Source organism: Pristiophorus japonicus, chromosome 1 (assembly GCF_044704955.1).
Source record: "Pristiophorus japonicus isolate sPriJap1 chromosome 1, sPriJap1.hap1, whole genome shotgun sequence".
Taxonomy (NCBI): domain Eukaryota; kingdom Metazoa; phylum Chordata; class Chondrichthyes; family Pristiophoridae; genus Pristiophorus; species Pristiophorus japonicus.
The window spans coordinates 256,246,448-256,259,694 of NC_091977.1; the positions used below are offsets into that span (position 1 = coordinate 256,246,448).

At 43.2% G+C, this 13,247-nt stretch overlaps 1 protein-coding gene across 10 annotated transcripts in view; it reads left to right on the forward strand.

The window, feature by feature from the left end:
• The window catches only part of LOC139270052 (multiple PDZ domain protein), a 401,342-nt gene that overhangs the window by 54,329 nt on the left and 333,766 nt on the right, over window positions 1-13,247 (forward strand). The gene's annotated exons all lie outside the window — the stretch shown is intronic.

Genomic DNA, 13,247 nt, shown 5'->3' on the forward strand with positions numbered 1-13,247 from the left:
GTATAGTCAGTGCATCTTACTGGTAGCACTGCTGATCCAAACCAAGAAAACAAAATCAAAATTATTTCTCCTAAGAATTGAATATGTTACATTATCTACTTTTTAATTTAATCTTTCTTTCTTAAATGTAACTCAAATTAACATGTCTTTAATGTGGGTTGGGGGGTGGTGAAGAGTGAACAAAGAGATTCTATCCCTTTACAATTTGATGCAATATCATGTTATCATTTCGTCGTCATCTTCTACCCATTAAAATTCCATTGTAAGGAGGCTGAACAAAAACAACTGTTGCATTTAATGAAAGAAAGAATGCCAATTATATAGCACCTTTCACGAACTTCAGGACATTCCTATGGGCTTTCCAGTTAACAAAGTACTTTTGAAATGTAGTCACTGTAGTAATGTAGGGAATTCATGTACTGCTTTTAACATAGCAACATGCTTCACAAGTGAAGGTTGGACTCGAGCAAGAAAAATTAGAAACCAATGGCGTTGACGAAAACAAAGATGATAGGTGAGGGGAACTTAGTGAGTGAGAGGATACAGCTACCAAGATCTAGATGAGTTGGAATTTATGTAAGATAAAGCTTGGAAGGCTTACGAAGTGGGAAGTGGAAAAGTTGAGTCTAGAGGTGATGAAGCCATGGATGAAAGTTTCAGGGGTAATGGGGGTGAGGTTGGAGTAGTAATATTTCAGAAGTGGAAGTAGGTGGCCTTGGTAATAAAATAGCAAATATAAAGCTCAGGGTTGAGCAGTACACTGTGGATTGTGCACTGTTGCACTGTCAAGTTGAGTATGTGTAAGCAGCCAGGAAAGGAGATGGGATCACGGATTAAGATGCAAAGTTTCTAGTGGGAATTGAACAAGATGGATTCAGATTTGCCAGTGTTAAACATAGAAACATAGAAATTTACAGCGCAGAAGGAGACCATTTCGGCCCATTGTATGCGCTGGCCGACAAAGAGCCGCACGGCCCTCGGTCGGCAGCCCTGAAGGTTACATATAAACCTATGAACAATGGTGGAAAGGTAAAGAGCACGCAGTCCACCTCACACAACTGCGACAACCCTTATACTGAAACATTCTACACTCCACCCCAACCGAAGCCATGTGATCTCCTGGGAGAGGTAAAAACCGAGGCCAATTGGGGAAAAAAAATCTGGGAAAATTCCTCTCCGACCCATCCAGGTGATCGAAGCTACTCCAGGAGATCACCTTGGCCGTATTCGATTCCCTGCAGTACTTACCATCGTATCTGTGCCAGCCAACAAGAGGTTATCCAGTCTAATCTCAATTACCGGCTCTAGATCCGTAACCCTGCAGGTTACGGCACTTCAAGTGCCCATCCAAGCACCTTTTCAATGTGGTGAGGGTTTCTGTATCCACCACCCTTCCAGATAGTGAGTTCCAGACCCCGACAAACCTCTGTGTGAAGAAGCTCCCCCCCATAAACCCCTCTGAACCTTCCACCAACCACCTTAAGCACCAAATAGTTCTGGCTAATCCTTATCCAGGGCTACAGTGCGAAGGGCGCCCTCCTACATTTGTTCTGGCCGTTTCTCCCCTTCCAGCCATTCTTGATGGAGACACAAGGACTAGACACTTCAGCTACAGAGAGCCCAGCCCAGTGCTTCTTCAGCCTACCTACTGGAGAGGGAGCTGCTCTGGTAAATAGGTTAGCATAGCTCTTGCTATCATTTGCATAACCGCACTATGGCAGAGTGCAGCTATCTTCACACAAACATGTGGCTGAAGCAGCTGTGGGACATACGCTAATCTCCATGAGTGCCATTCATCTTCCACCTGGAATTTCCATCTGAGTTTATCACCATCTGGCCCAGCACCTCAAATAAAGAAACCTACCCATGGCCAGGGCAAAGCAGAGCTGTGTGCTCAGTAAACTATTGAGTCAAACATCGCACTTCGTGTCTCCTCAAAGGCTTATTATTTTAGCTAATTAAATCTACTGTAACCATGATAAGATCACCAGCTGGTGATGCATATTATTTGCTATCGATTGAATGAGCTGTGATCTATTCTCACTTGTTGAACAACAGGGTGAGAAAACTTCCATTCCCCAGTGCTGCCCCTGGTCTTAGATATTTTCTCAAATATTACTGAAGATATGAGGGAATGAAAAATACCCAAAGTTACATTATTTACATAGATAAGAGCCTTTGATGATTCCGACCCAGATAGCAGTCTCATTTACCACTCGTTCTTGCCAATTTATCCCTGATCTGGAATAGAAAATTGTTCAGGAATGTGTGTCACCGTGTCTCTGATACTCTGCACCTCCCTCTATTTCCCAATGGCCAAAACTGGCAGCGCACAATGCATCCACTGATTTTTGGACGGGCATTTGTTTAAAAAATTGTAAATGAGGGAAAGATTTACTCCAACTTATTTCCTAGCATTTGCATCATTTGAATGATGGATGCAAAGGCTATCTGTTCAGTTCAGACATCCAGCTTTCTGGGGTCACAGAAGGAGTTGAAGACATTTTGGAGGATACTTGGGTCAGTGCAAACACTGACAGAGCATGGCATTACACAAGGCATAGAGGAACCAGCAAAATGTAAAAAAAAAGGCCACTGCTTCAGGACCGGGAATGATATGTGTCCTCCCATTGTGGAAACTCTCGCAAGACCTGGTGGTTCAGTTTTTGCCCATATTTTGGCAAGACTCCCGGTGGAGTCTGCATCAAAATGTAACTGGCCCCATGGCTCGAAATTCGGCTCGGGATGCACCTCTGTGAAAGGTAGAATTCCAATCCCGCGAGAGGCGCTTCAGACAAGGGGGAATGTAAAACCCTAGCCAAATATGTTTATTCCATCAAAACAGGCTGCTGCCAATCAGCAGGAACCAATTTAAAGTAGACACAATACTGGCACAGCTATAAACCACCCATGGAAAAAAACGTGAGGGAGATTTTGGTATTAAGCAGGACAGCCCTCAGGTTTGTTACCAGCAGATTCTGAAAAATCCTGGCTGTGTGCCAATGGAATGTATTTTTTTCCCTTCTCCTTTTCCGTCTGATTTTTCTCTTCTCATGAAAGCTTATGTTGGGATACAGTCCGTTGGATTTCTTAGTTCTGGTGATTGTTGTTAAATGATTACTGAATGCTTCAGATAAGCGACCCCTTTATCACTTTCTATGGCTTTTGTATAGCTGAAAGGTCGTGGCTTGTTTGTTTATGCTGGCAGAGCGTAAGCCTCTCTGCATAACTGGAACTTCTCCACGATACTGCTGGTGTAATCCAAGTTCTCCTATTTTTCTCTGCCCCATCCCCAATTGATTTGTATTTTTCAAAACTAGTAATATCAAATTGTTTTGTTTCTCAAACTTTTATGTTGTGACAGTGTAGAAAAACAGTTTTCTGGATTTTATGCAGCAGATTTAATACTATCTGGATCCACACTGAACAGTGGAAAGTAATGCAATATAAAGATGAGAACAAAATATGCTTTATGGCTAGTTCTACCCTGTAAAATGTTTTTTTGTGAAACTGTTTTTAATTGTTTTGTTTGTGCCTTATTAAATCTACGGCTGCGAGGAATTTATTTTCTGACGTCACAAAATGAGGCTATTTGTCCCATTATGCCTGTGCCAGCTCTTTGTAAGAGCTATCCAATTAGTCCCACTCCTCTGCTCTTTCCCCATAGCCCTGCAAATGTTTCCTTTTCAAGTATTTATCCAATCCCCTTTTGAAAATTATCATTAAGTCTACTTCCACCACCCTTTCAGGCAGTGCATTCAGATCATAACAACTCGCTGCGTAATTGACTTCCCCCTCATGCCTCTGGTTCTTTTGCCTTAAATCTGTGTCCCCTGGTTACCGAGCCTTCTACCACTGGAAACAATCTCCCTTTAACCTTCTCTGCTCTAAAGAGAGCAACCTCAGCTTCTGTAGTCTCTCCACGTAACTGAAGTCTTTCATACCTGATACCATTTTAGTAAATCTCCTCTGCACACTCTCCCTAGACCTTGACATCCTTCCTAAAGTGTGGTGCCCAGAATGGACAGAATACTCCAACTGAGGCCGAACGAATTTATAAAGGTTTAGCATGACTTCCTTGCTTTTGTACTCTATGCCTCTATTTATACAGCCCGGGATCCCATATGCTTTTTGAATAATCTTCTCAACTTGTCTTGCCACCTTCAATGATTTGTGTATGTGAACCCCCAGGTCTCTCTGTTCCTGGACCCCCTTTAACATTGTACCATTTAGGTTATATAGCCTCTCTTCATTCTTCCTTCCAAAAATCCATCACTTCACACTTCTCTGTGTTAAATGTCTGAGTTTTGTGTCCAGCGACAGATTAAGTCGGGAGGGTGGGGGGGCAGATTGAGCAATCGCATGGGGCCCATACAGGGTTGGATTAAGGGTAAGGATAAACAGTATTGACATAAGTGATGTAGCAAGAGTGGAGCGAAGCCACGAGGGCTCAGGCGCATGCTATTCTTGACTTGATGTACACAGACTCGAGATGTCCTTTTTCTAGAGATGCATTCTACACACAATCGGGGGCGAAAAAAAAGGAAGAGCATCAGCTATGCGAGGAGCAAAAGAGACGAGAAGTAGCTAAACTGCTTAAAATAGATAATTTTTTCCAACTAAAAACACAAGATCATGAAGATGAAGGCCAAGACGATGCTGTGCAGTCAATTTCAACAACAAAACCACGAGTGGCACCGGACCTGGAGTTGGCCGAGTTGGAGCTTCAAATCCAAAAAGTTGAAGAAGATGAAAACCAACTGCCGCATACAGAGCTGAAAGAGGTGCAACTTATGAATAACATTGGGCTGTGGGGAGACAATACCTCAGAAGACATGCAAAGTCATTGGATTGCAAAAGGTAGTGAGGACTGCCGAAACTGTGATAAAGACTCCATGATTCATGCCAAGGAAGGATGTCGCCGATACTGCTCGAAGTCCTTCTTCACACATGTGCACCCGCTGACAGCAGAACGTGTGGAGCAAATGTGGCTCTGTTATTCACCTTCAAACGGTAGAATATACTGCTTTGCTTGTAAGGTCACAGCATGAACAAGTAGCCACTTTACTCAAGGGTTTAATGACTGGAAGCATGGAGATGAGAGGATTTCATCTCATGAAAACAGCCACCAGCATAGAGAAGCCATGGGAATGTGCACTGAACAAGCAGGCACTGGTTGTGTGGATGGTCATATTGTCTTCCAGTTTGAAAATGAACAGCAGTGCTGGTGCAAGGTGCTGGAGCGGGCTGTCTATGTAATAACATTTCTCTGTGAACGAGGTCTTTCATTGTGAGGCAGAGACAAATCTTTGGGTCTCCAAGTAATGGTAATTATCTGGGTGTGTTGGAGTTTCTCACAAACTACGATGCATTTCTTGCTGAATACATCAAGCGGTTTGCCAACAAAGGCAAGGGGCATACTTCATACTTGTCTTCCACCACTTGTGAAGAACTGATTAGTCTGATGGGTGACAAAGTACTTGAGATGATTATCCAGGAATTAAAATCAGCGAAGTTCTATTCAATATCTGTTGATTCAACGGCAGATGTCACACACTCAGATCAGCTGATATTTGTCGTCCGTTATGTTCTACCGACTGGTCCTGATGAAAGTTCCTAAAGTTCTTGCCGATAATCGGTCACACAGGACAAGAAATAGCAGAAATAATACTGGCCTTTCTGGCTGAGAAAGGGATCGACATACAAAATTGTCGCGGACAATCTTATGATGATGCTTCAAATATGAGTGGGAAATACATTGGTGTCCAAACTGTCAGCAAAGAGCAATGCCCATACACAACGTTTATACCATGTTCACTCAACCTTGTGGGAAAAACAGTGCTGAATGCAGCCCAGTGATTGTCAGATCTTTTGACATTGTACAAAATCAGCAACGACATATCGCTTGCGACTGCTTTATGTAAAAATACTAGGGCTGTCTGTCGTCAAACAGCTTTCTGCTTCTTGATGGTCCGCAAGGTATAAAGCAGTGTCAGCCCTGCTCAAAGGTTACACTCCCATTTGCGAAGTGTTGGAATCCCTGACAACTGACGTGGAATAGAAAGTTGAATGCCGAAATGAAGCTCAGCTGATTCTGGGTTAACTGGATTCAGCTATTCTCATTGTTATTTGGAACACAGTCTTGAAGCGCTTTCACCTGACCAATCTCTCGCTTCACGAGACCGGCTTGAATCTGAATGTCATGGTGTCCTTACTCGAGACCCTTGTCAATTTTGTCAAGACCCAGTGGACAGAGTTTGAGGACTTCGAAGACCTAAGGATTAAACTGTGTGGCCACAACGAGTACAATTCAGCTCAGAGGCGTGTCCGGGTACGCAAACGCTGCTATGACGATGGAGATGCTGAAAACACTGTGCTGTCACCCAAGGAGAAATTCAAAACTGAAGTGTCATCATTGTCATTATTAATCAACTAATCAGTACCTTGAAACACTGCCTTGAAGCATACAAGAATATCAAGTTTGGATTCCTGTCCAAGCTAGCTGCTCTCTCGTCTGATTAAATTAAGCAAGCTGCAGCAAATCTTGCCCGTTCCTATCCCAAAGATCTGGAACCTGTGAATGAAAGTGAATTCATCCAATTCATTTCTAGTTTGGTGGCATCCTCAAGAGAGCTCCAAACCTCAATTTGTGTCAAACAAACTAAGTCAGCAGAGCTGAGAATGCACCAATTTCTCCATACACATGCCCTCACCCAAACCTTTTCTAATATTGACATAGCTCTTCCGATATGTCTGTCGATGATGGTATCAACTTGCAGTGTTGAATGGTCCTTCTTGAAACTAAAACGCATCAGGGATGAGGTCAGGAACCGAATGGGACAAGAATGACTTCGTCTTTCAATCATGAACATCAAAACGAAGTACTGAGAGGATTTGACTTCTCAAAAATCATTGACGAGTTTAGCTGACAAAAATCGAGGAAAAGACCAATGTAATGTTATACACATGACAAATAATGGTCTTCCAAAAAAATTGCACTGTATTCTAAATTGTTGTCATTGTCGATTTAGTTTCAAAATGTAAGTTTAAAAAAAAAATTAAAGCATTGTTTACTTATTAGTCAGGAAATTGTGTTAGGGAAATTGATGGGATTGAAGACCAATAAATCCCCAGAGCCTGATAGTCTGCATCCCAGAGTACTTAAGGAAGTGGCCCATCCCAGAGTACTTAAGGAAGTGGTCCGAGAAATAGTGGATGCATTGGTGGTCATTTTCTAGCATTCCATAGACTCTGGATCAGTTCCTCGGGATTGGAGGGTAGCTAATGTAACCCCACTTTTTTTTAAAAAAGGAGGGAGAGAAAACGAGGTATTAGCCTGACATCAGTAATGGGGAAAATATTGGAATCAGTTATTAAAGATGTAATAGCAGTGAATTTGGAAAGTAGTAACAGGATCGGTCCAAGTCAGCATGGATTTATGAAAGGGAAATCATGCTTAACAAATCTTCTAGAATTTTTTGAGGATGTAACTAGTAGAGTGGACAAGGAAGAACCAGTGAATGTGGTGTATTTGGACTTTCAAAAGGCTTTTGACAAGTTCCCACACAAGAGATTGGTGTGCAAAATTAAAGCACATGGTATTGGGGGTAATGTATTGACGTGGATAGAGAACTAGTTGGCAGACAGGAAGCAAAGAGTAGGAATAAACGGGTCCTTTTCAGAATGGCAGGCAGTGACTAGTGGGGTACCGCAAGGTTCAGTGCTGGGACCCCAGCTATTTACAATATACATTAATGATTTAGACAAAGTAATGGAATGTAATATCTCCAAGTTTGCAGATGACACTAAGCTGGGTGGCAGTGTGAGCTGTGAGGAGGATGCTAAGAGGCTGCAAGGTGACTTGGACAGATTAGGTGAATGGGCAAATGCATGGCAGATGCAGTATAATGTAGATAAATGTGAGGTTATCCACTTTGGTGGCAAAAACAGGAAGGCAGGTTATTATCTGAATGGTGACAGATTAGGAAAAGGGGAGGTGCAACGAGACCTGGGTGTCATGGTACAGCAGTCCTTGAAAGTTGTCATGCAGGTACAGCAGGAAGTGAAGAAGGCAAATGGCATGTTGGCCTTCATAGCGAGAGGATTTGAGTATAGGAGCAGGGAGGTCTTACTGCAGTTGTACAGGGCCTTGGTGAGGCCACACCTTGAATATTGTGCACAGTTTTGGTCTCCTAATCTGAGGAAGGACATTCTTGCTATTGAGGGAGTGCAGCGAAGGTTCACCAGATTGATTCCTGGGATGGCAGGACTGACTTATGAAGAAAGACTGGATCGACTGGGCTTATATTCACTGGAATTTAGAAGAATGAGAGGGGATCTCATAGAAACATATAAAATTCTGATGGGATTGGACAGGTTAGATGCAGGAAGAATGTTTCCCTATGCTGGGGAAGTCCAGAACCAGGGGACACAGTCTTAAGGATAAGGGGTAAGCCATTTAGGACCAGGTCCTGCTGCAACTGTATAGGGTATTGGTGAGACCGCACCTGGAGTACTGCGTGCAGTTTTGGTCACCTTACTTAAGGAAGGATATACTAGCTTTGGAGGGGGTACAGAGACGATTCACTAGGCTGATTCCGGAGATGAAGGGGTTACCTTATGATAGATTGAGTAGACTGGGTCTTTACTCGTTGGAGTTTAGAAGGATGAGGGGTGATCTTATCGAAACATTTAAAATAATGAAAGGGATAGACAAGATAGAGGCAGAGAGGTTGTTTCCACTGGTCGGGGAGACTAGAACTAGGGGGCACAGCCTCAAAATACGGGGGAGCCAATTTAAAACCGAGTTGAGAAGGAATTTTTTCTCCCAGAGGGTTGTGAATCTGTGGAATTCTCTGCCCAAGGAAGCAGTTGAGGCTAGCTCATTGAATGTATTCAAGTCACAGATAGATAGATTTTTAACCAATAAGGGAATTAAGGGTTACGGGGAGCGGGCGGGTAAGTGGAGCTGAGTCCACGGCCAGATCATGATCTTGTTGAATAGCGGAGCAGGCTCGAGGGGCTATAGATGGCCTACTCCTGTTCCTAATTCTTATGTTCTTATGAGATGAGGAGAAACTTCTACACTCAGAGAATTGTGAACTTGTGGAATTCTCTACCACAGAAAGCTGTTGAGGCCAGTTCGTTAGATATATTCAAAAGGGAGTTAGATGTGGCCCTTACAGCTAAAGGGATCAAAGGGTATGGAGAGAAAGCAGGAATGGGGTACTGAAGTTGCATGATCAGCCATGATCATATTGAATGGTGGTGCAGGCTCGAAGGCCAAATGGCCTGCTCCTGCACCTATTTTTTATGTTTCTATGTTTATAACAGGGTTTCATCAAGGAATCAGTTTGATTGTTTTAAACATCGTAAAATGAGTGTCGTCATAGTATCAATGAGAACATACATAACCTGAGATGTAGACCTGACCTGACCTTGACCTGATGCATAATTAGAAAGCTGGAATTAGAAAGCAAAATAAAGAAAGTGAGTTTGAAGGAGAAGGGAAACGAGCAGGAAAAAAGAGTAAAAAAACAAACTTCAAGGCACTTTGTCTAAATGCACATAGCATTTGTAACAAAATAGATGAGTTGACGGCACAAATTGAGACAAATTGGTATGATCTGATAGCCATTACAGAAACGTGGTTGCAAGGTGACCAGGACTGGGAATTAAATATTCAGGGGTATTTGACAATCCAGAAGGACAGACAGAAAAGAAAAGGAGGTGGGCTAGCTCTATTGATAAAGGATGGAATCACTGCAATAGTGAGAAATGATATTGGCTCAAATGATAAGGATGTTGAAACAGCTTGGGTGGAGATAAGGAATGATAAGGGGAAAAAGGTCACTGGTGGGAGTAATCTATAGACTCCCAAACAGTAACAAATCTGTTGGTCAGAGCATAAACCAGACAATAGTGGGGGCATGTAAAAAGGGAACAGCAATAATCATGGGTGATTTTAACCTCCATCATCATCATCATCATAGGCAGTCCCTCAGAATTGAGGAATACTTTCTTCCACTCTTAGAATGAGTCCTTAGGTGGCTGAACAGTCCAGTACGAGAGCCACAGTCCCTGCCACAGGTGGGACAGACATTTGTTGAGGGTGGGACAGGTTTGCAGCGCGTTCCTTCCACTGCCTGTGCTTGTTTTCTGCATGCACTCGGTGATGAAACTCGGGGCGCTCGCGCCATCCTGGATGCACTTCCTCCACTCAGGGCGGTCTTTGGCCAGGGACTTCCAGGTGTCAGTGGGGATGCCACACTTGATCAGGGAGGCTTTGAGGGTGTCCTTGTAATGTTTCCTCTCTCCACCCTTGGCTCGTTTGCCATGAAGGAGTTCCAAATAGAGCGCTTGCTTTGGGAGTCTCGTGTCTGGCATGCGGACAGTGTGGCCTGATCAAGTGTAGTCAGTGCTTCAATGCTGGGGATGTTGACCTGGTTGAGAACGCTAATGTTGGTGCACCTGTCCTTCGGCCGCCTGAGGAAAAAAGTGTTCGAAGACAAAGCCCTCAAATCTACCACCAAGCTCATGGTCTACAGGGCTGTAGTAATACCCGTCCTCCTGTATGGCTCAGAGGCATGGACCATATACAGTAGACACCTCAAGTCGTTGGAGAAATACCATCAACGTTGCCTTCGCAAGATCCTAACCTCCATATTGATTGAACAAATCAAATTGGTCAGGGTAACCTTGAGGAGGAGTGCATAAGGGACGGGTTCCTTGAGCAGTATGTAACGGAACCAACCAGGGGGCATGCTATTTTAAATCTGGTCCTGTGTAATGAGACAGGATTAATAAACAATCTCCTAGTAAAGGATCCCCTTGGAATGAGTGATCATAGCATGATTGAATTTCAAATTCAGATGGAGGGTGAGAAAGTTGGATCTCTAACCAGTGTACTGAGCTTAAATAAAGGAGACTATGAAGGTATGAGGGCAGGGTTGGCTAAAGTGACTGGGAAAATAGATTAAAGTGTAGGATGGTTGATGAACAAAGGTGTACATTTTAGGAGATATTTCTCAACTCTCAAGAAAAATATATTCCAGTGTGGAGGAAAGAGTGTAAGAGAAAAGATAGCCATCCGTGGCTAACTAAAGAAATAAAGGACGGTATCCAATTTAAAAATAAGGGCATACAAAGTGGCCGAAACTAGTGGGAGGATAGAAGACTGGGAAGCTTTTCAAAGCCAGCAATGAATGACACAAAAAATGATTAAGAAAGGGAAGATAGACTGTGAAAGTAAACTAGCACAAAATATAAAAACAGATAGCAAGAGTTTCTATAGGTATATAAAAAGGAAAAGAGTGGCTAAAGTAAATGTTGTCCCTTAGAGGACGAGACCAGGAATTAGTAATGGGGAACATGGAGATGACAGAAACTCTGAACAAATATTTTGTATCAGTCTTTACGGTAGAGGACACTAACAATATTCCAACAGTGGATCGTCAAGAGGCTATAGGCGGGGAGGAACTTAACACAATCAGTAAGATAATGGGACTAAAGGCAGATAAATCCTCTGGACCCTGATGGCTTGCATCCTAGGGTCTTAAGAGAAGTAGCGGCAGGGATTGTGGATGCATTGGTTGTAATTTACCAAAATTCCCTTGATTCTGGGGAGGTCCCAGCATATTGGAAAACTGCAAATGTAACGCCCCTGTTTAAAAAAGGAGGCAGACAAAAAGCAGGAAACTATAGACCAGTTAGCCTAACATCTGTGGTTGGGAAAATGTTGGAGTCCATTATTAAAGAAACAGTAGCAGAACATTTGGAAAAGCAAAATTCGGTCAGGCAGAGTCAGCATGGATTTATGAAGGGGAAGTCATGTTTGACAAATTTGCTGGAATTCTTTGAGGATATAACGAACAGGGTGGATAAGGGGGAACCAGTGGATGTGGTGTATTTGGACTTCCAGAAGGCATTTGACAAGGTGCCACATAAAAGGTTACTGCACAAGATAAAAGTTCATGGGGTTGGGGGCATGGATAGAGGATTGGCTAACTAACAGAAAACAGAGAGTCGGGATAAATGGTTCATTCTCTGGTTGGCAACCAGTAACGAGTGGGGTGCCGCAGGGATCAGTACTGGGACCCCAACTATTTACAATCTACATTAACAACTTGAAACAAGGTTTGCTGACGATATAAATATGGGAGGAAAAGCAATGTGTGAGGAGGACACAGAAAATCTGCAAAAGGACATAGACAGGCTAAGTGAGTGGGCAAAAATTTGGCAGATGGAGTACAGGCAACTCTCGATTATCCGGGTCCCTTGGGGATTGGGCTATGCCAGGCAAACGATTTCTCCGTTAGAGCGATTAACATTATAAAATTAAAACCTGATGCCTTCCCGGGCCGAAATTTTAGATCCGGTTACAACAGTTTCCCGTTGGATCCGTGTGCGGATAATCGCGAGTTGCCTGTATAATGTTGGAAAGTGTGAGGTCATGCACTTTGACAGAAAAAAAATCAAAGAGCAAGATATTATTTAAATGGAGAAAGATTGCAAAGTGCTGCAGTACAGTGGGACCTTGGAGTACTTGTGCATGAAACACAAAAGGATAGTATGCAGGTACAGCAAGTGATCAGGAAGGCCAATGAAATATCGAAACATAGAAACTAGGTGCAGGAGTAGGCCATTCGAGCCTGCACCGCCATTCAATGAGTTCATGGCTGAACATGCAACTTCAGTACCCCATTCCTGCTTTCTCGCCATACCCCTTGATCCCCCTAGTAGTAAGGACTACCTCTAACTCCTTTTTGAATATATTTAGTGAATTGGCCTCAACAACTTTCTGTGGTAGAGAATTCCACAGGTTCACCACTCTCTGGGTGAAGAAGTTTCTCCTCATCTGGGTCCTAAATGGCTTACCCCTTATCCTTAGACTGTGACCCCTGGTTCTGGACTTCCCCAACATTGGGAACATTATTCCTGCATCTAACCTGTCTAAACCCGTCAGAATTTTAAACGTTTCTATGAGATCCCCTCTCATTCTTCTGAACTCCAGTACATACAAGCCCAATTGATCCAGTCTTTCTTAATATGTCGGTCCCGCCATCCCGGGAATCAGTCTGGTGAACCTTCGCTGCACTCCTTCAATAGCAAGAATGTCCTTTCTCAAGTTCGGAGACCAAAAAGGCCCTGTACAACTGTAGTAACACCTCCCTGCCCCTGTACTCAAATCCCCTCGCTATGAAGGCCAACATGCCATTTGCTTTCTTAACCACCTGCTGTACCTGCAT